The sequence below is a fragment of the Amblyomma mixtum genome, chromosome 1 (assembly GCF_055824585.1).
Source record: "Amblyomma mixtum isolate Tamu chromosome 1, ASM5582458v1, whole genome shotgun sequence".
NCBI lineage: Eukaryota > Metazoa > Arthropoda > Arachnida > Ixodida > Ixodidae > Amblyomma > Amblyomma mixtum.
In genome coordinates this window covers 168,473,125-168,497,352 of record NC_143012.1, presented here as the reverse complement: position 1 = coordinate 168,497,352, position 24,228 = coordinate 168,473,125, and the positions used below count along the sequence as shown (strand labels likewise).

The 24,228-nt window shown below is 46.0% G+C and overlaps 1 pseudogene; it reads right to left on the bottom strand.

The window, feature by feature from the left end:
* Positions 1 to 340: 340 nt before the first annotated feature.
* Positions 341 to 24,228, bottom strand: part of LOC149369730 (uncharacterized) — a 41,805-nt pseudogene continuing 17,917 nt past the window's right edge.

Here is a 24,228-nt window from a genome sequence, read left to right as displayed (position 1 = left end):
CTGGAGGCGTCGAAATTGTAATTCAAAGCTGCGCTCCTGGTGTTCAGGTACAAGTGCTGAAGTTCTAGTGGAACTGTTGTTGATACGATTATGCCAGTCTGAACTGGCTTCCAGGCGTGTTTCTTACGATCACCTATGAGGATAGGCTCGAAGAGCACAATTACTTCCTGTAGGAACACAATTATGTCATCATGCTTCTGCTCATCAATCTTGCTAATGGCGATTTTCGTTGTTCTAGATGTAATTGCTTTAAACCACTTAAACACCACTTTTCAAAACGAAACTGCTATGAGTGCATTTCTTGGCAAGTCACCAAAGCAGCGGCAGTGTCATGGTTGAATCAAGAAAATGTGAATCCAACATTAATTTTTTCGAAATCGTCTGCATCCACACAAGCCGGCTGAGCGTGTGGGTCAAAGTTTTGCTGTAGTTTTGGGTCAAGCTGCAGTAGTTGTTTTAAATGTTGAAGGTTCACTTTGATGGATGGAAATTGGTTCTTTTGGACAATGTTTGCGGGCAACAAACAAGGACTGGTTACGAGTAAGATGATTGTGCAAATTCTTAAGAAAAGTGCCTGCCATGATACAGAAACTCAGTTTGGGATCACAGGGGTGTTTACAAGACTCTTTGCGTGTAGAATGCTTGCCAACAACAATCCATGACTGCTTCCACAAGCCTCGGTTTCCGCCTCCCATATTATTAACAACACCATCGTCAATTATGCCAATTTGCTCACAAGCGCGTACGATATCAAAAATAATACTTTTTACACCACACTGCAAAAGGAATTTCCCGAAAAGTGGCACGCTACTGTTTGCTTCCACCAGGTTGTCATGCCTCCCAGCATAAAAACAAGGGTTTGAGTTGCCATCGTGTCCGGTGGAAGCCACCCATCACTCAACGGAGCTGTGGGCTTTCCGATCACAGTGCCTGACGTTTAGTCAAAAGCAAGGCCAGCTGTAAATCTGTATTTCATCGATCAGCAGGAATGCGTGGCGCTTATGACTCTGGATGCTGTCGACCTGAAGGAACTCAAGAGACACTGGAAATTAGTTTGGTTGTTCGCGATTCAAAACAGTCCAAAATAAGCCGCTGCAGCGGTGTCTGGGGGAAAAGGTATAAATTTTAGCGCGCACCCCCGTGTATCTGAGGATTCATCTCAATACACACTCCCTACGACTGAAGACAGCCTCCTGAGATTTCAGACCTTGCTTTCCACCCAACCTACTCCTGTTTGAAAAAATCATCATTTACATTCTGCTTCCACCGTCTGTAACCAGAAGCATTTAGAAAAAACTGGTCACTCATAGTGCGTGAGCATACCTTGGCAGGAAGTGCACGGAGCATGTCATGAAGTATTCCGGGTGAGAGCTTGAACCCCTCAAGATGCCTCCGAAGGGTCCTCTCTTTCGGCAGCGGGGCACCTACATTTCTCTGACAAAGTTGTAGCCTCTTGACCCACTGGAGAGCCGTATATTTAGGCCCCTTACAATATGTTCCCCCCATGGTGTTCTGTTCCACAGACCTCAGCTGGTCAGGGGCAAGGAACCGCTTCGATCACTTCAGTGCAACCTTCTGCTTCAACGTTTGTTTTTTTTCTTGTCGCGAGAGGAACATCTGCCGTTTTCTGTTTTGTCGCCTTGCTTTCAGGTCTCTGATCTCGGTGTGAAGAGCGGTGATGGTTTGTGCACAAACGAGACAACTGGAGCAACGCCCTGGTAGATAAATGAGAAACGGCAGTATTTAGAAAAATATCCTGGGTAATGTGAATGCAAAGAAATTGTCATTTTGATAGCTGTTATCATGGCCATTACAGATGTGACACTAGACGCAGAAGAAATATCTTCAGCGTACACAGTACAGCCGCCGTCTGTGAAAGACGCACATTGAAAGCAATATAAATTTCAAGCAACTGTTGCTTAAAAGTAAGGCTTTTAGTACCGCCGTGCTTTACCTGGCTGATAGGTGGACTGTGAGAATACGTTGGCTGCTGCAAAGAGCAGAAACGCAACAATTAAATGCATTAATTCGAATAAAATAGGTGACATAGAAACAGAACTCACGGCTTGAGCTCCATACGGATGCCGGTTGGGAATGGTCCACTTCAGGTCCACAGAATGCATTGTGCACCGGCACACATTCTGTGGGCAACATGCAAGGCATACGCCACGAAACAGGGCAGGGCCTGCATTTAGATGTGTGGCGCAACTCCTTATCGGCGTGTTCAGCTTATGCGCGATGCACTGAGATACCGGAAAAGGCTGCGTTTGGTTCTGGGTCTTTGCTTAGTCTACCTGTCGAGAGCGATTAAGAGTGAAAAAAAATATTTTCTGCTCCAAACTGAAATATGCGGTGCCTTTGACCCTTACAGTCCTAGAGCAGTTCTCCGTGTAGACAGTAGCAGCTGCAACAAATCGAAACGTGAGACTGCGGTCTGACGTTGTCTTATGTTCCAGGGGCAGTACTCACATGTGGGACTACATGGAAATTTAGACGGGTCCTGGCCCAGCTGAAGTTCACAGGATGCGCTTGACAAAATCTGTGGTGGTATTCCATCTGCATGCCCCAGAAAACGTGAGCGTCAGTGAGCGAAGTAGTATGTAACAATTAAAGAGTGCAGCAAAACTCACCTTCAGGGTGTTCCACTGCTGGTAGAAGCATTGCGAAGCCAGAAGAGATAGCGCATGAGTCGGGACTTGCGTAGAGAGCACCTATTGAAGATTGGCAGAAACAGTAAGGCATACCGCTAAACCATAAACGGCGCTCTAAATATAAATGTGGGGTTACGCGGTGTCCTGCGCAGCTGAGAGCCCGACGGCGTGCAATGAGTGGCAGCTGCAAAAAAGAACGAGGGGAGTCAATAAGCTATTGCGTCCATTCACGTAAAGTATGTGCCTGCATGTAAGTGTACTACACACAGCTGGAGCTCCGCAGGGCTGTCGACAGGTCTTGTTTCAGGTAACGTGCGCACGGTAGACTTAGTGATAGTGTTTCATCTGCAAAGTAGACTAAAATGTGCACGGCATTATACGAGGCTCAGCTAGCATTTAAGAGTGCCAGAGCATAGCAGGGGTCAGCATTAGCATGTTCTATTGATGATGTTCTATTGATGCGGGGCCGGACTGAATGGAAGTTTGTTCTGTAGTAGTGATTCTTAGTCCACCTGGAAAAGATGTAGAGCCGCAGAGAAGGTAACGGAAAATTACTACTCCAATCTGCAGTTCTTAGCCTTCAGTGGTAAGGTTTTCTGCACAGGAACAGTAGTACTGATAGTGGAGTTCAACATTTGCACGCGAGTTGCCACAGCATTATACATCACGACGTTTTACAATAATGATGAAATTAAACAAAGCGCACTAACAATGTTAGGGGACGCAACACTTTTTTTTTTGCTGCCCTGTACTGCTGGCAATCCTGCTGGAAAGCAAATTGTTAGCATTATAAATTTTTTTCAGTGAGGAAGAAATAACCAACCTATAGTCACCTTACGCTTAGCTTGAGGCTTCCTGGGTATGGGCTGCTTTCGATGCACAAAAAGGCGTGGCACTGTATCTGCCCTTAATTTTATTATGCCGTGATTCCGAAGGATTTGTCTCTCAAACTGGCCTCCGGTGAAGTGATCATAAGATGAATATAATAAGATTTTGTATGACACATTGTGAATTACGAGGAACGGTACAAGGCACGAAAAAATAATTATAGAGCGTGGTCTTTCATCACTTAAAAAAGAATGCACAAGTGTTGACACGTCACCACGCTGCATTAAAGCCCATGAGAGCTTTGCCAATGTCGCATGTTTTCCTGCAAGTTTGGTTGCCATGCAATATTCCAATCCGGCGCAAATAAGTTTTAAGTTTGCCGTTTCCTAGGCCTCCTTTCAGGTGCTTGCTATAAGTAAGACCACATTTTATGCATCGCAAACATTCCTCTCGCGTTAATACTTGCTGGCGGCTTCAGTAACAAAATTTCCATGCGCGATTAGGTCATCCTGGCGTTTTATGAAAGGACTCATCATTTTCAGTTGCAGCTTCAGCTGTGCAGATTAATATGCTTCTTTTTTAATAACATTGTGACAGCATGCCTGCATCACGTGATGCATGCCCCTGCCCACAGGCCGAGTGTCGGTTTCGGCTTGCTCTTTTCGGTTTCGGTTCTTTTAGGTTCGGAGCTTCGGTTTCGGCTCCACTCAGTACCTTTAAAAATGGTTTTATTGTGGTGGTGAGAGACGACTCTAAAGACTTGATGCTACTATGGACACGAAATGTTTGATAAACCTCAGGAGTAGCCCTTTAACAGTGCTTGAAGTTCGGTATTACTTCCAGTCATGTTTCAGAAGTTCAACAAGCACCCCCCCCCATTTTTTTTTGCTTATGCAATTGAGTACTCCTTTATTTGAAAGTCCTGTCCTTATGGTTCCTTTATCAAAAGTCCGTTGTCGCCATTTGTACGCCGTTCTGTGTCATCAACGATTTCTCTAAAAATGGGATTGTATGAGACTTTTCTTTCACATTGAGCACAAAGTGCTCCATGGACCTGCACTACGCAAAAGAGTGCAGTTCTCTCCAAACATATCAATTGTTAGTACCTTGGTATTCAGATATTTATGCTTGCTGCCTGCTTGGTGGGTGTGCTCCATTGTAATTTTGTCGATGCGCAATATTTGGCTGAAAAGGGTTGGGCATATTGCTCCGTAGTACGCTGAACAAATATTTTTCACTAACTTGTTTTCGTAAGAAAAGCTATCTCCTGGTATTACACGCTTGAATGAATTTTTGGCATTAAAAAGAACGCTAAAGGTGCAGTATGGTAAGCAACATCTTTGGCATCTTTGTATGAACAAGGTTTAAACGGAAAAATTCTAGCGCCACACTGTGGAAACGTTGGGCTTACGCAGCCATTTTCCAATGCCAACAATACGTTGAGGTTTCGGCAGTCGATAGCCAGCCGTTTCTCCGCCAATTGCTCTCTCCGTGACGCTGATCGCATGTCGCAAGTACGGAATCGCCGCATGTGGCAATAATTCAAGGCGACATGCCGCGCGATCAGTTGAGGGCGCTTTCCAAGAAGAAGCTGCCGGCGCCCGCTTCGTCAAAACCATGGATCTAAAGAGTTAAGTGAAAGTATGGTAAGGGCTGTGGAATAGGACAGGGCATTATACAGGGCATCTCTTCATTGCGGTTCATGCTGTAGAATTCCTAAAAAAGGGGTGCCAGCGAAAAGTCTTGTCTCATAATGCGATGTGTTCGAAAAACGGTGGGAACTACGCTGAACAACACTGCTGAAACGCGCCGCTCTACCGCCCGGTATTATCGCTTCGTGCGGATCTGCCAGTAGCTGCGTCGCGAAGAGCATCGCTTCACGGAGTATTATCAACGTCAGCCTCACCAAGCCCACCGCAGGGCAAGGGCCTGTCTCTTCAATTAACCCTGTCCTTTGCCAACTGTGGCCGCCGCATCACCGCAAACTTCTTAACCTCATCAGCCCACCTAACTTTCTGCCGCCCACTGCTACGGTTGCCTTCTCATGGAATCTACTCCGTTACCCTCACGGAACAGCGGTGTCTTCGTATTACATGCCCCGCCTGAGCCTATTTGCTTCCTCCTGATTTCGACTAGGATGTCATTAACCCACGTTTGTCCCCTCACCCACTCTGCCCTCTTCCGCTTAACTCTGTACCCCTGTGACAACCGGCTCTCAGGGTCTCTTTCGCGTCGCGTTGAGCACTACCTCCCAACGCATATATTTCGCGTATACCACATCGCAACGTATTTCACCCTCTCTCGCGGACAACTATTTCACCCTCCACGGCAAACTGCAAACGTAGAACTCACAAGTGGGGCACTCCGAGAGAATTAGTTTACTTAAAAATGTTCACTAACTTAAAAACTCTGCCTGCTATGTGACTGAAGACTTCCCCTTCCCTTACTCCGTAAAACACTTTGGGAAGCGTTCCGCGTATGTCGTGACAATGGTGTTGACTTGAAGCTCCGCTTCAATTATACTCTCGTTAGAAAAGTTCGTTATGTTTGGAACTACACGTAAGCATGAAAAGTTATCGAAATTGAACATTAATGCTAGACTACAAAAAAAAATAAGATTTCTGAATCCTTGTCGCTAAATTGCTCCCAATCTTCTCATTTTGTGCACATCACGTGAACCTGGCTTCATGATGAGATCCATGATTCCGAATTGTCTCCTCCAGGCTACGTACCGGTACAAGCGAGTAGACAGGATGGCAATGGGAGAGATGTCGTTGTTCTATTATTGCGAAAGCCTTACTAGTTGCACTTTCAGCCCGTCGCGTGGCGAGGCCGGTAGCTACCGTATTAGCATATTGGATTGGATTGGATTGGATTGTATAACCGATGCGTCACCACAAGTCTAACCACAAGCACCACCACCAGCTACACTAGCACCTGTACCATGGTGTAGCTACGGATATTGCTTTCGCAATTACCGGTCTTAACCAAGCTAAGCCACAGGCATTTTTTCGATCGGAACTGTAATTATCTTTTTAGAGGCCCCAGCAGAAGTTGAATCCATCTGGATCAAACATTTTCGAGAAAAACAGTTCGTTGGAGTCGGTATTATTTATCGTCCACCGGGTACATCTCGATACATTTAGCACATCTGTAATGACTGCTTTAACGCACACATTAATCCTGCCTAATCTAATTTCGATGAGTGACTTCAATGTTCCAGACATTCATTGGTCTTCGCTTTCTTTTTCTGATCGCAAATCTTCCATAAGTAATCAATTGGCGAACATTTCATTGTTCTTTGATCTTAGATAGTCGACGGAGCTACTAAAGAAGACTTACTGGTAGCTTGACTTGGGTTTCGCCCGTACGAATGTTTATGAGGGGAATTTCCGGCCACAAGGCGCTGATTATTTTCTCTTAGTTGTGCTGTTTTTTGCCCTGCTCACAGATAGTTTCGCTGACGCTTAAAAAACATTTCTCATGTTTGTAACTGCATACAGCGCTTTGCACCAGTAAAAACCAACAAAAAATATTAACGTACTTTGGATGACCCTTGACATCTTGCACGCAAACGAGGAGTTCGACGTATCAGGCGCTCAAAACGTTCGTGTGATCTAGTCAGTGTTCTAAGACTTAACAGGGCACCTTAGAAACTTAGAACGATAACAAATTCGCGTAATCTTTTTTTCAATCTACAGCTTGTAAATCTACTTAAATGAAATTCACGCAAGTTTTGACCGCTCTCTTGTCAACAAAATCTGCATCTTCGTCTGCCATCATCAGTAACGAAACGATTAATGACGTGTTAAATATAGAAAACGCATTTAAAGCCTACTTTATATCTGTATTTTCATCGCACACCAACGATGTTCGACCTTAGCCTCATCTAATGTGCCGACTTCGATTACTGATATTACGATTAGTGAACATTGTGCCATAACTTATATTGAAATTGGACACCAAAAAAATCGACCGGCCCTTTTAGAATATCCAATACTTTGTTATTCGTTGTGGCCTATTAGATACTGGTGTCCAATTTCAATATAAGTTATGCCACAATTTTCACTGATCGTAATATCAGTAATCGAAGTTGGGACATTAGAAGAGGCAAAGGTCGAACATCGTTGGTGTGAGGCGAAAATACAGATATAAAGTTGGCTAGGTTTTGTACCTGGTGTAATTACACGGCAAATGAAACCAAATTTTAATAAAAGTGTAGTTATCTCTTTTACTACTACAATATACAAATTCTATTAGAATTTCAATGATTCATCACTAGAAAAGGTTTTAAAATACAAGCATCTTGGCGACGCTGACATAACCAGGGGGGAGCATATTTTCATTTGCACTAACGGACTTAAAATCTAGGGCACTTCAGGCCCAAACTTCACTGATGCTCTAAACGATGCCAAGCTATTCATATATTAATATTTATTTCGTCCCGTACTGGAGATTATGCATTTCTTGTCTGAGACCCGTAAAAATATCGTGACATTATCCTTTTGGAGAGCCTTGAAACAAAAAAATTCAGGGGGCATTTTGTTGACCTAAAGTGTGGTGAGGCGAAAGCCTTAAGCGCGATGTTGCTGCTGCGGCTCTGTTAAGCTTCGCCTCTGAGAGTGGAACGCGACAGCGTCTTATAACGCTGCCAGGGAATCCACAGAACGCGATCGGCCGTTCGGCTGTACAGCGTCTACACCGGTGACCCCGCGCACCGGCGTATCGTTTGGGCTCCCGCTCACATGGGCCTTGAGGGAAATGAGGCAGCTGACGCCGCCGCCCGCGCGCTCTCTCACCGGACATTCCCCTCCGACCCTGACGATCAGGAACTCGAATTTATTCCAGCTTACACCTTCAAAGACATCGTTTTACTCTATCAATCTGGCCATGGTCTTTATCCCCGCCCGTGTAAAGGTCTGTCAAAGGCGGAGGAGCGGCTTCTGCTCCGCCTGTATACTAATACTTTGCTGTGCCCAGCAGCTCTTAAACACTTCGACCCTTCTTTCTCGGGCAGCTGTCCGCACTGTGCGGAGAAGTCTTCGGACATCTACCACATGGTGTGGGCCTGCCCCTCCAACCCTGCTATCCCCCCTCACCCCAACCCAACCCGGGAGGACTCGGAGGCCACCCTGCTCGGCTGCTCTGACCTGCAGGCCCAACGGGCCTTGGTCGGGCGAGCCTGGGCGGCGGCCGATGCCACTGGGGTCCCGAACTAGGGACCTCCACCTAGTATTTGTAAGGGCTGGCCCCCTCTGGGTCAGCTCATGCATAACCTCCTGTATTATACCTGTACATAAATGTTTTCCACCACCACCACGCCTTGCTCGTCGGTAAATTCATTTTTGAGGAAAGGAAATGTACCTGCCTCACATATCTCGGTGGACACCTGAACCTCGCCGTAACGGGAAGGGAGGAAGATGGGAGTGAACGAAGACATCGTATTCACTAGACGCGCCTTTGTTCATGCCAAACCATCGAGCTGGCATGGCGGAGTGGTTTTCATGCTCGTCTCGCACTCCGGGGACCCTGGTTCGATTCCTCAACTCTACCAATTTCTTACTCGGTTTTATTTATTTATCTGGTCTGACTAGAGACGTTAATTGTCATGCAATTATCATAGAATGCCTTAGATCGCGTGTCGATATCATTCGAATGTCATCGATTAGGCATCAGTTAAGTTATGATTGGCATATTCCCACATAAGGCACGTAACCGAAACGCGGACACATCTGCCGACACGGCTGCTAACGACAGTATGAGGCATTAAAGGCTTTCAAATTAATCTGTCTCATATACAGCCAGGCCAAGGATCATCGTTTCTCACCCTGCTCAGGCTTGTTTTCTACGAACCTACGGTGCGCCGTCAGAACGGATCACTCAAGTTCCTGCGTTTCATCGTAAATTCTTCTTAAAGTAGGTCAAATTCTTTCTATACTTTGCCAGATATTCATTGATCAAGAAGGTGTCACCATAACCTTAACATTAACTTGCACTATTTTTTTCGCACACAGTTGAACGATGAGACTTAATCCCTGGAATAATAAGTTCTGCAGTTTATTTCTACAATCAATTTCATGTTACTGTAACTTTGATATAATATTGTCATTTTATATTGTTTTGTCCTTTGCCGTATTTTATATCATTGCATTTTTTATGGTTTGTACATCGTCGTTTGATCTGTTCACCCCCATCCTGCAAAAGCCCCATATAGGAGCTGCACTATGCACAGCGTCGTCCACTCTTAGGGTGAACAAGCGAGTGCACGGCCCGGCTTTTCGAAGCGCCACTGCGTCCGTCGAAGCCGCGCATCAAAGAGGCAGACGACGCGCAGCACCGCTTCCAATTCCCTCCTAGCCTGTGTCACTTTGCTTCCATATGCGCGACCGTGTCCAACGCATTGGCGCACTGAAGCGCATGAAGCGTGTTCATATTATGAATGGGCGACACTGTAGAAATAAATAAATAAAACACACGACTGAACTGCGTATTTCATGCCTTTAAAGATCGAGCAAAGCAATTTGAAAATCCCCAGGGCGCAGATTCCGACCATTTAAAAACACCATTCGTGTTCAAAGCTGCCGTCCTTCAATTTGGACATAAACTCTTGTTCGCTGAAACCGGTAAATAGGAAGTTGATTACGTTGTCATTTATTTTCCTGTTGATTACAGTTTATCATTTAAACGATGTTCGGCTAAATTACAATACCATGCTGAGACTACACCAAAGCATCGTTCATAGTTTTGAAAAAAAGAATCTGTATCTACAAATTGGGAATTGCCAGTATATCTCTCTCCACCGAGCAAAACTGAAGTAATATAGACAACGGTTAGAAAATGCGATTTATGCATGTTGTATAACTATTGAACCGTTTGGTGATAAAATGGTTACTAGCTTTCCAGTGGCTCTCGGTGCTCGGTTGCTTTGAAGTGAAATATTAGAAAATGGATCTTGACCCTAGGTTCTACCACAGGGTTCATTGGCCAAGCTGCTTTTCAGCCATTCACGTACATCGTCAACACTTTATTGAAACAGAACCGAAGAGCCTGCGCGCATTCTTCCGATTACTTGTTCTGGCATTCATGGCATAAGACATTTAGCACTTCTGGCCCGTAAGTGTCCTTCCAAGATAAATTTGTACGTTTTTTCCAGCACTTCTCTGAATAGTTCTGCGCAACACGTCTGCGTGACGTTCGCACTGAATTGCGCAAATGCCGTCTAGTCTTGGAGCAATACGTCACCACTGGCGTCAGCAGGTTCTGTAAGGGTGCACACCACCTCGACCACCTCCAACTCGCTCAGCCTGGGCAGTTTCCCTGCGTACACCGGAGTGAGAGAGCGCCGCATGAAAAGATCGTAAAGCAAAGAAACAAACAGGAGCTCAGAATAAAGAGATGGCTTAAGAAGGCGTGGAGCTCAACTAGCGCATTAACCTTTCTATTCTAGACTGAAATGTAAAGGTGCAGGACAACAAACGGATAAAGCTAACAGGATGTACATAGAGTAGAGCACTGTTCCCCGTTAACTTCACCGTGGCGTTCTCAGTGCCGACCGCTTTTCTCAGTTAAGGCGCATAAAAAGTACAAAACCCGCCCATGCTCACAACGAATTTCTCATGAGCAGCAGATTAATCGCATATCGGGCTGCAGCAAGATAGGCATCCGCCCTAGCTCTACTAAAGCGCACTGCGTGCCGTGCGCGGCCACTTCGCATAGGCAAATTATAATGCCTATTGTTCGGTGTGCTTTTTCCATGCGCAGTTTTGATTTCCTTCTTTCTAAAAAGTTTTAAAGCAGCTAAGAATGAAATAGTTTGTTCAGCAACAGCACAGTGCACGAGAATAGCCAGTTTTAGATAGCCTTTGCTTTTAATGCACGCGCTAAACGCAAGACGACCCCGCACGTTAAACACAAAGCGCGGAAGACGCGTTTACTTGCGGGTTTTAGGGCCGTTCCGCACGAATTGCACAGTGGATACACCTATGGTCAACAGCGTCTTGGCAAGTAACTAGTGCTACCATGCATCGAATGAAAAAAAAAACAAAGTTGAGGCCAATTTTATCTAATCCAAACGAAGCCGAACCGCAATTCCGTGACAAATCGCACGCTTTCTGGGTCCGCTGTTTCTCTGGCGGATGGCGTGTCGAGCATCCACGCCATTCCATCAAGCACCCTGTCCGATTATCGCTTCCTCTCTGCGCTCATATGGGCGGAAATCAACGGTCTCACTTTGCCGCACGTGGAGCGATGGTTCCTGAAAGGAGATATTGCGATGCAGATTTTTCGATTGAGGCGCCAAGGAGAGTAGCAGCTACAGCGATACCTTCCCGCCACTGATCGCTGGATACCGATAACGAGGGAAGCTCCTCGATCAAGCAGCAATGTCGATTTGATAGATAGGACATTGCCGATCTGCTATGTTATCCTCTGGTGCCGGACACTGTTACTATTGCCAAGAACGTCAAAGTGCCCGTCCATGAACCACGCTCTTCTTCACCCTTCGACGGCTGGCTTACACAAATGGATGGTGCGGTTATGCCGAGTGTAAGATCAAATCTGCCCAACCATGTTGTGACCATGTTCGGGCATCTTTTGAAACATTTAAACAACCATATATGGCTTTTCGCTCCCACTCGCGGGGAATTTGCTTATGTAAGTCAGTTTTATCACTTTAAAAGTAGTAATATATCGCGAAATTGTGAATAAGATGATTACCTCTAGTTCCACATTGTAACAAACCATAAATGTGAGCAACACATTTAGCACAGCACATCGTGCAGCAGAAACCTTACCTTGGCACTTCGAGGTCACTATAATGCGGAGGGTGCTCACAACAGCAGTATTGAGCTGTCTTTGGGATCAGGCATAAGATCAGTCAGTATGGACCGCCATATAAAATCTGGCTCAGGCCAGGAAGTAATCTAAAACGCAGTTTATTATTTCACCTTGTGTAGGCTGTGTCTACTTTCAGTTTCATTGAGCTCCACTATGCTCCGAAGCATATTTTAACCATTTAAAGAGGCACAGCTTAAAGATGCACTAAATAGTAATCTGACCTCGTCTTTTTTACTGCGGGAACTCGACCTACACGTTCCGAGCATTCTTACAAACTGCCAACTATTTTCCTGTGCGGCCAATTTCCCTACTTTAAATAGGAATAAATGTCCCGCCTCCAGCCTTTTTTTTTTTTGAAATTACGGCTGACGGTCGGAGGAGGAGTCAATCAACTCTTTAGCCATTCCTGTGGCGGCTGGCCGCTCTGCGATGGACGGAGTGATACGTAGCGATCGGGGAAAGCAAAGAGTCCGCGCTTATTTTCATTTCCGTGAGCCTAATTTGCTGCTACGTAATCTTTGACAGGATCTATTTATTCGTGGAAGCCTAAGATACAAAATGAAGGCGAAAGTGAAGCCACGGGCTAGTTGACTCCTCCTTCCTTCAGCGGTGAGTTAAAAAAGGCGGTAGCCGGGATGTTTAATCCGATTTAAATTAGGGAAATCGGCCGCACAGGACAATAATTCGAAGTTTATAAGACTGCTCGGAACGAGGAGGTCGAGAGTTCTCTTTACGGCACCTTTGATAGGGTTTATGTCGCATCAGCATACGTGCAGAAGGTGCTTCAAGAAGGCAAATTTATGTGTCTTGCGCTGATCAGCGGTCAAACTGATGAAAGGTAATGAAAGTGGACGTCTTTATTGTCAGATTAAAGGGGTGGAGGCACCAAATTTGTGGTTGGCGCGTTCCTTGTTTCAAACGTTTCTTATTGCTCCAGAAAGCATGATACACACTCGAAGATTCATATGTTCACAGTGAATAATTTAATACCGCAATTTTAGGTGAACAATTTTCGGTTTCGGTTTAAGTGCGCCGATTTGGACAGTGAGGTCACTATCTAAGATGCTCAACTACTTTGCCTGGTCACGTGGGCCCACAAAGTTGTGACGCACCTACTGCTGCATCGTCTGCTTTCTCACACATGTGCTCACCCGCACATGAAAACAAACAACGGCATGGCTGTCCCAGCAGCTTAGATTTTGACGAATCTGATTCCAATGAGGACATCGACTTTTTTTTCATCGCACGATTCCACGCTAATATCGCCTTGACGGGTTCACGTGAGGATGCGAAGCACTTTGCAAAATGCCAGTAAGCATGGCTAGTTCGGCAACACGTTGACAAAAGAGGGTTTTAGAATAAGGGGCCCCAAGAAGTTTGGGGCGCCGAAGTGCGCATGCACAGAACGCAAGGCGAACGCTACTTTGCCGAAACAGCGTGCGCCCCAGCGCCGCTCTACATTCAGGCACCATGGCGGTGCCCATCGAAGCGGGGCCTCTCGCTTCACCATCGATTCGTCGTTGTCGCTACACTGTGCGCCACGTTCACGGCAAACTGAAGGCACACGAAACTTTCACTTGGACTGAACTTGTCTCAACCCAGATTTTCAGATTGCTTCCGTGTTTACAGAGCTGCTAGGCGTAGCGAGCACGCGTCGTTTTGACGACAGAAAGCGCACGAGGTTCAAACAAACGTGCGCCCCAACGCTGATCTGCGTTCAGGCAACATGTCGGCGCCTGTCGAAGCGGGGCCTCGCGCTTCACCACCGATTCTTTGTCGCCGCTACACTGTGAACTAAGTTCACGGTAAGCGAAAGGCGTACGAAGCCTTCGCATTCTCTGAAGAGGCCAGCACCATAAAATTTGAGCGATGAAATGCTCCAAATTTTCACGTTGCTTCTGTGTTTGCACAGCTGCTACGCTTAGCGAGTACGCATTGCTTGGCCGCCATGGAGATGTCTGGGACGTTCCCAGACACACACAAAACACACACTTCATAAAACTTTTACTCTTAAATCGTGTGTTTGCAATAATAAATTTCTGACGAAGAAATCAACGCATATTTTAAAATCTTTCTTTAAGAATCTTTTTGGTTTGCCGTAGTGGCGCTGCAATCGATAAGCGCAAGCCTGGTTCAGCTGCAATGGGGAGACCCCTATTTTAAAACTCACCGGCGCACTCGTACGTAGCGCTGGGGCCCGCTATTTCCTTGGGGCCTCCTATTCTAAAACTCTCAAAACTAACCGAGCGAATCGCGGTTCGTAGCTAATGCGGCTCGCTGGTGCGTCAACTGCGCTCACGTGGCTCCTCCCTTGTGCCTCATGGTTGCGGCTGTGGCTGTGCACCCTAGCTGTGCCCCGCTCATCGTACGCCACTGTATTTTGGTATGACGTCACTAACACATTGGTTACTCTACCAGCGTAGTGATGTCAGTGTTGATCGCGCTAGGAGATGAGTCTAGATCGTGAGATTGAGCATTTAGCTAATTTTTGGTACCGAATTAAAATAGTTTTTAAACATTTGTTGTGTCCAACACCTGGCTGTGAGTGTCCTTACGTACAGAGGAATCCCATAGCAGGCTTTTAATGGCCTCAGAATTTGGTGTCTCCGAACCCCTTTAAGCTTTCTATTAAATGAAAACATTAAGTTTCCGCGATAGCCTCTATGAACTGAATTTTATGTTTTAAAACAGGCATGCCAACGATTATAAAGCAAAGCATATTTCTGCAAGACATTCAAATTTCCCACTGTTTTGTGGTAGACTGCAGTTTATCTATTTTTTAAGCAGTGGTCCACGATATTTATCACGGCCTGATGATGGTCTGCAGACCGACGATGTTCTTCTGCAGGTTGCTATGGTAGTTCTTGTACCGTGAGCTGTATTGCACGCTTCTAAGTTTTGAGGCTTAATTCTGCCGCCTTCAAATGTACCTTACAGAGGTTTCGCTATCTTTCCTCCGCGAGCTGGCTTTCCTAAAGAGCCGAAGGTCGTGATTCCGCGACAATGTCTTTTTATCTCATCAGTGTATTATTTCTCATCATGATTTATTTATTTTTATTTATTTATTTATTTATACATACTGCAGCGCAATTTATATGCGCTATGGCAGGAGTGGGAAAAACAAAATGCAAGGAAACAAAATGCAGCAAAATGTACAAAGTGAGAAATACAAAAAGTTAAAATCACAAATGAAATATCAAACAAGAAAGGAACTGTTAACAACAGGGTAAGAATTTCTCATCTATTTCTCATATTTCTCATCTCTTGACGAATTCAATATACCAAGTCTTCTTTCCTTTTTCTTCCAGAGGACAATTCAGGACACCAGTAAAGCATGCAACAATGCAGATTTCATTAGAGGAACTTCATTCACATGAACTCAAATTTACAATAACAGATGAAAACATACCTCGCATATGAGCAAACCTTCGCGTGTTAGGCTGTCACAAAAATCAGCGTACATTTGGAACGCCGGCGCGGCTTGGAAGAAATCTCCCCCGCGCGCGCCTTGGACAATGCGATACCCTTGCAGAAAATTTTGCTCATCGCTGACGGAGAGCGCATAACCTTGTGTGTGTTGAGCGAATCCCTCTTCACATCGCTCGTTCCTGGAGGCGCTGGGCTGAAAATAAGTGACCCGAGCTTTCTGGAACCCACTCTCCACGCCTCAGCAATGGCAATGCACGCACGGCGGGAGGGTGAAAGACTCAAATGTATTGTGCACGCTATGTTCTCGCGCGCGCCTTCCTTGGAGCGAGCGGCGCCAGGCCACGCCTCTTTGGCACTCAGTGGCCGGTTTCTAGCTGAGCTTGCCACGCTGAATCAATGGCATCTCCCGAGAGAACTAAACCGCTACAACCACTCACCCTAAGGGTGTAGGGAGTGCAAACAACAAGTGCACATTGGTGACATTTCTACCGTCATCGACAAGTACGTTTGGCGCATCTAAGAGCAGAAAACGGAGAACGAGTCGGAAAGAGTTTACTAAGTGGTGGTAAGAGAATGTTAAGAAGCAGAGCGATCTTGTCAGATGCCGCGCTGAAGTGGTTAGGTGAGGTTCAGAGAGCAGGGCTATGTGTGCAATGGAGTTCAGGCTGAGAATGAAACTCAGGGAGGCAGCTGAGCTACGCCTTCAAAAAGGTCTGACGGGAGTTGAACTGGCGAAATGGGTGAACCAAAGGTATAAAGAGGTCCAAGAAGAAGCTGAGAGAGAAAGAAAGGAAACGTGACGAGGAATAGAGGTCTTTAGGGGACGCTGAGAGAGTATGGCAGAGAAGAGAGGAACGCGAGAAACTCTCGTTGGAGTGAGCGAGAGAATGGCATAGAAAAACGAGAAGAGAGAGAGAGAATGGGGCAGGCGACAAGAAGGAAGCTCTCGTTAGAGAGACAATGAGAATAGTAGAGTAAAGAACAAAGCACAGAAAAAGCATTTGAAAGAGAAAGCAATCTTTATGAGAAATATTGCTAAGGTTGGGCGGTTTAGGAATATCATTGAGACTCTGAAGCTTACCCGCGGCGAGGCCCGGTGAAAGAGTGAACAGATTGATTGGCAATTACAAAAGAGTTTAAGGTAGTTTCATAGTTCAGAGTTCGGTTCTGGAACACCGTCTTTCTGAAACTGCAATTATTTCGACTGAAGAGCTGACTGGACTCGCTTTCTCAGGAAGGTGAGAAGAGGTAGGTGAGGTTGTAAGCACTGGAAAGAATTTTAACATGACTGTTCATTCGGAGAATACCACAAGGGAGTTTTGAAGCGAAAGCTCCACTACGGGGCCTCGTGCTTCGATCACCGGGTGCCTTGTTTTTACCTTCAGCTTAGTTAGAGGTAAAACCATGAAAAAAGAGAAACAGAAATTGAATCAATATCCTGGGGCTGGGAGTCGAACCCGAGGTTGCGCGATCAGATCTCGTTTGAGGGCCGCTCAGACATGGGTTTAACATGGGCTATCGCCGCATGTTAAACTGCACCACAATCTCGCGCTGTGCAGTTTAAAGCGCCGTCTTCATCAACTTCCTTCTGCTCCGTCCCGCGGCGGCTAATAGTTTGCGCGAGATGCGAGTTCGAGGTGAAACCACGAAAAAAAGAGAAAAAAAAATGGAATCAACATCCGTGACTTAAGAGTCAAACCCACGGCTGCTCGAACAGAGCTATAAGGGTCTCTCAGCGAGACCACTAGGCTGTCGCCGCAGCCAGTGTCGTCTTCATTACATTCCATCTCCTCCGTTCCGCGGTACTGTCTGCTCACCGTCGTCTTCTACGCAGCACGCACCCGTGTTTTCGCTCCGATTCGAATGTAGCAAACATTCTCTGTAGTTTTTCTATGGGCTCCTTGACACTATCAAAACGTGGAAAGACACCGAAGTAAAAAAATATATGTTCTTGCTTCTGTCTTTAGAAAGTTTAATATAGTGTTAGCGTGATAGCGGACTTAAGGGAAATTATTTTAGCGTGCCGCAAGCAACTTATCATCACAGGGAGCTTTAGTATAGCGTTCGCCAAACGGTAAACGCAAAGTACCTTGCATGAAGGTACCAGTGAATGAGCCTCACTGAAAGTGGTGGTCAGTGCCACCTAGTAAACAAAATGTTAACTAATACGTCACAGCGTAAGGGGAGCCGCAGTGAGCCCAGCCAGCCTTGCGTCGAAGTAGCGGAAGCAGACGAGAAGTTGTGCGCGGTTGCGTGTTCTGTGAGGCGCTTGGTCTCCGTCAGCCGTCTCTCATCCTGTGAGCATCTTGCACGGAACTGTGCCGTCGAACATTCTGCACGATCCACGACAGGTGTCGACGTTGATATGGGCGGAGATCGAAGAACTGTGTTTAGGTGCGCGCGCTCGCGAGCTTGCTCGCGCCGACTTGTTCGAGGCTGGGAATTTGGAGGCGTACCTCGAACGCAGAAGGAATGCAGCCATCTACCGCTACCGCTCAAAGAACGGCCTGCTGGACCTATATGCGGTCGACCCATTACACTTAAGGTTCGAGAAAGACGATTTCGAAGAACTGTACAACTGCCTTGCTGTTCCACAAACGTTCACTAGCGCGGAAGGCGTGAATGTCGCTGGGCGACAGGCGCTCTGTATCGCCGTAAGCAGGCTGGCGTACCCCCAATAACTGGTGCGACCTGGAACCTATCTTCGGCGGGCATTCTTCAACGATGTCTTGGGTGACGATTCAAACTATCATCCATATGGTTGGTGGTTTCATACAGCTTTTGAGGGATGCCGACAACAACTACAGGTGGCTCTTGGAAGCAAAACATGAGGAGTTCGCAGCAGTGAGTATTTACAAAATTTTCATAATGGATACATCCTCGTAGCCTGAGACGCTCTGGGGAGTAACACCCCCATAAACGATGTATTTTTTGCGCGGTAGTTGCGATAGCGCGAATAACAGGCTTTCTGAGTCGCATGCAGACTGCTCGTGCCTGTACATGTGATGTTAATTCTCTGACGAAGAATGGTGGATTCCTAAATATTTTTGCCTGCTTCCGTATTTTCTCGTGCTGTTTCCTCGAAAATAGGTGCGGCCACTACAGAGGTGCGCAGGAAACTCCACAAATCCTGTTCAGCCTTAGTTCAGGGTACGGCGCCTGGCATTGATCCTGCCGTCACGCGCCTCTATAGCCCTCTTGCAAAACCTTTTGCGCTGCGTTAGAGCTTCTGTTCTCTTCGCGTCTTCCTTATCTGAAATATTCTGTGCTGTTCCCGAGAGCGGCGCAAAAGGTTGAGATGATTAAGGCAGACTCGGAGGTACTGGCGATATACACGGACGAGCCCCCGACCGCGTCCTCGTCGAAAAATGAAACATCCCCCCGCGCGCCGAGTGCGTCGTATGGCTCCTGAAAGTCGGTGCCCGTTCTTGGCGGAGGCGTCGAAAAACTGCGCAGCAGGATCGATGTCACCAGGTACGCCACATTCTATGTAAACCAATGAGAGCTCTCCTTCTCGGGAATTACCTATACGATTAAAGTCACGTTTGTCTAAATAATTACTACCAAGAAGGATTGCTGCCATTCAAGTACACTAACACCGGCGATGCCGCGGGCGGATCAAGGTGTCGGATAAACTGTATAGAATTAAATCAAGGCCTTTACGCGCCACGCATTGCGTATTCCCCAAGAAGAAGATTCGCTTATTCTCTCGACAAGCACATGTGCTTCGTCTTCGGTGACGGATTTCATTCGGCGTAGCCACATAGTTGGGATGTGTAGATGCGCTTTGTCTAGCATGTACCTTAAAGGAGTCTAACTTTTGGGTGCGTGTTTTTTTCTTTATAATGATGGGTAAGGCATTATTATACATCTATTACCACATGGTATTCTTCTACGACCGGTAAATAATTTATAATCGAGTTTCTTTCTAGTGCTGTTTTGATTTCCATTTCAAGAGCCGAGCCATGGCTGTAATTTCAAAGAGAGGTATAGGTTACGTGAGGCATGAAAAAACTGCAATATAATCACTGCTTTTACGTTCGTTGTCATTCCAGCTCTTTTTGAAGACTGTCTTTAGCAATGTAGCGAAATGAAATGGTGCAGCAGCCATTATTTGTACATTTTTGAATACCTCACATGGCATATAACCACACTTTGACGTAACAGCCATCGTTGGACTGTTGAAACCTGGACCGAAACAGCACGGGAAAGAAATTTGATAAATTATTTACCGGTCATAGAAGAATACCACATGGTAGTAAGAGAATATGCCTACTTAGGGCAATTATTGACCGCTGATCCGTATCATAAGAGGGAAATAACTAGAAGGATAAGAATGGAGTGAAGCGCAGATGCCAGGTTCTCTCGGATCATGAATGGCAGTTTGCCAATATCCCTGTGTGTGCTCACAGAGCCCGTTTTTTCTTCTCCAGGTATACTTCGAGACAGTGGTGCCTACGCAAGGCTAGAAAAGTCGTTGAATGGAAAAGGTGACCAAGCGTACCCTTTGTGGCCACTCCTGATGAAGCCATATAGGGAGCCAGTTTGACAGTAACGCAACAAGCCTTCAACTCTGCCATGAATGAGCAGAGCCCGGCAGGCAGTTAAATGAGGCTTTACAAAAATTGTCTCTGAATTCGCCTTCCTGGATTAAAAAAAAATTAGAAATTACTAAAGTAACAGCTTGCCCAGGTGTACAGAGCAAGTACCCTGCTGGCCAACTGTCACACCTGCGTTTATGGCAGCCATGTTGCTACTTATTTTAACCTGCGGCCACCACATTTGGCACAGTATCGGCAGTGAAAGCTTCGGTAGCCTTCAGCCCAGTTTCCTGTAGCAGTTATAGTTTATAGAATTTTTTCCTTTTTTTTGGTGTAGCTTTCATATTGTGCCAGTATTCTTGTTATGTACCAGTGTTTACAGTAATTTCTGCATTGTTTTTCTCGTTATTACTCTATTAGTTCTTTATTATAGTCATTTTCATGATATGCATTGGTTTGGTTTGGTTTATGGGGTGTAACGTCCCAAAGCGACTAAGGCTATGAGAGACGCCGTAGTGGAGGGCTCCGGAAATTTCGACCACCTGGGGTTCTTTATCGTGTACTGACATCACACAGCACACAGGCCTCTCGAATTTCTCCCCCAAATATATTCAACCGCCGCGGCCGGGATCGAACCCCCGCCTTTCGGGTCAGCAGCTGAGCACCATAACCACTGAGCCGCCGCGGCGGCTGATATGCATTGGGTTGTGCAGTAGGAAATTCTTATGCTGTTTCTTGTTGCACTTTTGTCCGCAACCACTGAATTTTGATAAAGATGATAGACTACAGTGCCTGGGTTCTCTGCCATCTCATTCAATACATTACATTTTGTATGCTGCACTTCACACACCATTATGATACTTCATGAAAACTAAACCGCCAGTGATTCATATTACTAATTATGGTCGCTAGTTCTGTTTTGAAGCATATACTAGGTCCTTTAACGCACTTGTTACATTATGCAATGCGCGGGCTAACGTAACATATCACGCATAATGATGGACGACCTGAGCTCTATCAGCAACTGTGTGTTCTGCTAACGTGTGTCCTGAGCTCACAAATTCGGTTGAACTTGAAGCACATGTCGAAAATGGCTACTCTAGTTTCTAGCCTAATTGAGTATTATTTTGTCTTTGAACCATTCGAAATGCAAAGAAAGGACATTGCTGCAGTTCATGTCAAGCGCAAATAAAGGAACTATTCTATGTGCTTGTGTTTTGGTTTTCGTCACTCTTGTTAAACCTTTATTTTGTTACTTCGTCAACTACGGCTTCCAAAATACGCATGAGGCTTTCTTGCAGCAGTGCAAGCTGCTGCCGGAAATTTTCGCTGTCGGCTTCTTCGCGTTGCATTCGTTCTCGCTCAAGTTGCACGCGGCTTTCTTCAAGAGCTAGACGGTGTGATTCCAGAGTGAAGTATGTTTCTTTAATTGCCGTTTCATGGCGCAGCCGCTTTTCAAGGAACTCGATGTCAGCAACATCCTACTTCGTTTAGCTGTAACAAGGACAAGACACAGGGTAACTTGCTCAATTAAAATGTGCACACATATTAGGGTACGTGCATTGTTAAAAACGCAGCAAAAATGTTTCATTGTTATGTACACACTCCTGTGATTGCAAACAGCTGCGTTTAGTACTGCATGATTATAACGAGCAAGAATTTAGTCTTTTTCTTGCGCAGTGCTTCTGCTGCTATGTTTTTAAGGTGTTATTTGATCGCATATTCCTTGCGAATGCCACCAGAAGACTTGGCCAAGCTGTATGTTCAGAGGCGCCCCCCCCCCCTCCCTAAAGTGTCACTAAACTTAATGCCCCTGTTGGCATTGCATGTCTTCTCAATATTCTTCCTTATATAGGTATTGCACTGCTTGAGTTCTTTACCCAGGCAGGGCATTACACGTGAAGGTGTGTACCGTAGTGACCAAAATTAACCATGAAAGTACACATACCTTTTACTGGCTCACTTCTTGTGTCCTCCTGAATGCTGCCTTGAGGTTTTGGCTCTTCTAATGCACTCTGGCCGTGCCCCCATTGGTGATGCGAAATCAAGCTCTTGGTCGTCACATTCAGCTACGCTGATTGCCTCCAGCACCTCTGATGTAGTGCAGAAGTCATCAAGAGCTGAAGGATGAGTATAAATCAGCCTTAATGACACAATACTATGCACAACATAATGCAAATATTGTGGATTACATGGCTGGTAAGTGTATGTCGGGAAGTCTGGAGTGCAGTTCCTTTGTGGTCAACTATGTACAGAGACAGGCGCAATATCTAAAGGCCCTTAAGTTGTCTTGTTGAGGACCATGTGCAGGGACAAATTTTTGTTACTTTGCTGATTCTTCCCCCTAACATTTGCTTTTGAAGAACTTTCCATTTCACTGCATTTTGATTAAATTTTATGAAGCAAGGGCGAATGTGTTACAATTCAATGGAGCTCAATAAAATCTTTGCCCTCTTCTGTTTTGAGGTAGCTGTACGCACGGACTTTTTTTTCTTTTAGAGTATCGTGAGCGCCTTATCAGGGCGCCGGTGCAGAAGTAACGCTAACAGGAACGGCGCCCAGGGCTCCGGCAACTACAAGCATCTTCTGCTATGCTCTTCCCTCATGCACGCTCAGCCCATGGTGTTGTTGACGCCCGTCAATCCTAAGCAGCGATAGAGACAGCACGTAAACACACATTTTGCTTTCAGTACGCGATGTCTGACACGCCCATTCCTTCTTCATGTCCGTTGACCAGGAAACAAGAAAAGCCACGCAAGGACAAGCGGAGAAGGCTTTGTTAAAGACACAATAAGCTAGTCCAGGTAGCTCAGTTCAATTTTTTTTTTACCTTTACCGTTGTTTTGCTCCGCACACTATGGGGTGCAGGTGCGTCATGAGGGTGCAAACGAGCGTTGGTAATAAACTTGGAGTTGCGCTCATTCGATCCAAGACCGGGCACACAATGGGTCTGGAGTCAAAGCGCGTGGGAGCAGACGCCAGTTAGAGAGCGGTTATTACTTCGGCATGGCGGAACGTGATCAGTCTAGAGCTTTCGTCTGCGCAGTTCAATTCGCAAATTGATCAAAGCTGCAGTGAAAGCCTCACTTTCAACATTGCCGCTAATGCAACCGCCTTTTCATTGCAAGCGCTGTTCCCTTCACACTTGTTATTTCCTGAGTAATCCAAGACTCGGAGATATAAACGCACCCATAACATGAAATAAAAGAGCTGCGCTAACCACGCGTGCTCGCGCTTGCTGTCAGCGGCCGGTGACGAAGGGACGAATGTATCAACAGCCGCAGGGTGTGTAACCACATATGGGAAGAGCCTAGGACATGATTTCGGCTGCGTGACCTGTTCACCACTCTCTGCCATGATAAATAGGCGCTAATGTACTGCATTTAGGCCTATTTATCATGACTTTCACATATGTTCACGCAAGTAAACGAGTCAGAAGAAACTCCTCGCATGAGAATGGTACGCATTGCTGCTCGTAATGCTGTCCTGATGAGGCTACAGTGCTGCTACGCAGCACACACAAGAACTACACTTACAGTCGGTCGGGATGGCCGGCGCCGCCGCATTACGAGCGTCAGATGGCACGCAGCGGAGTGCAGAAGACGCGCTGTTTCGAACTTCAAGACGCTTAAGTTGCTTTCGGTTTTTCGGCCTGTACCCAAACTCCCTTGCGATGTCGAAATGTTTTGCAATAAATGCGCTTTCTCGTCTTACTCCTCCTCCGTCCCTGATCTGTAAGGTAAACAGACCCAGAGTAATATAAATCCCGTGATGCTGCAAAATGAGAAAAATGACTTACTTGCGGAAGGTCGCTCGGTCCTCATTTACATACTGCGACATCAACAGGTCGCAACGGTCTTTCGCAGCACGGGCTGACAACGTTTAACCTGTACCTTCGTGTCAGTTGTTGGCACCTGACCATTTTGATGAGTCCCTAAACGGAT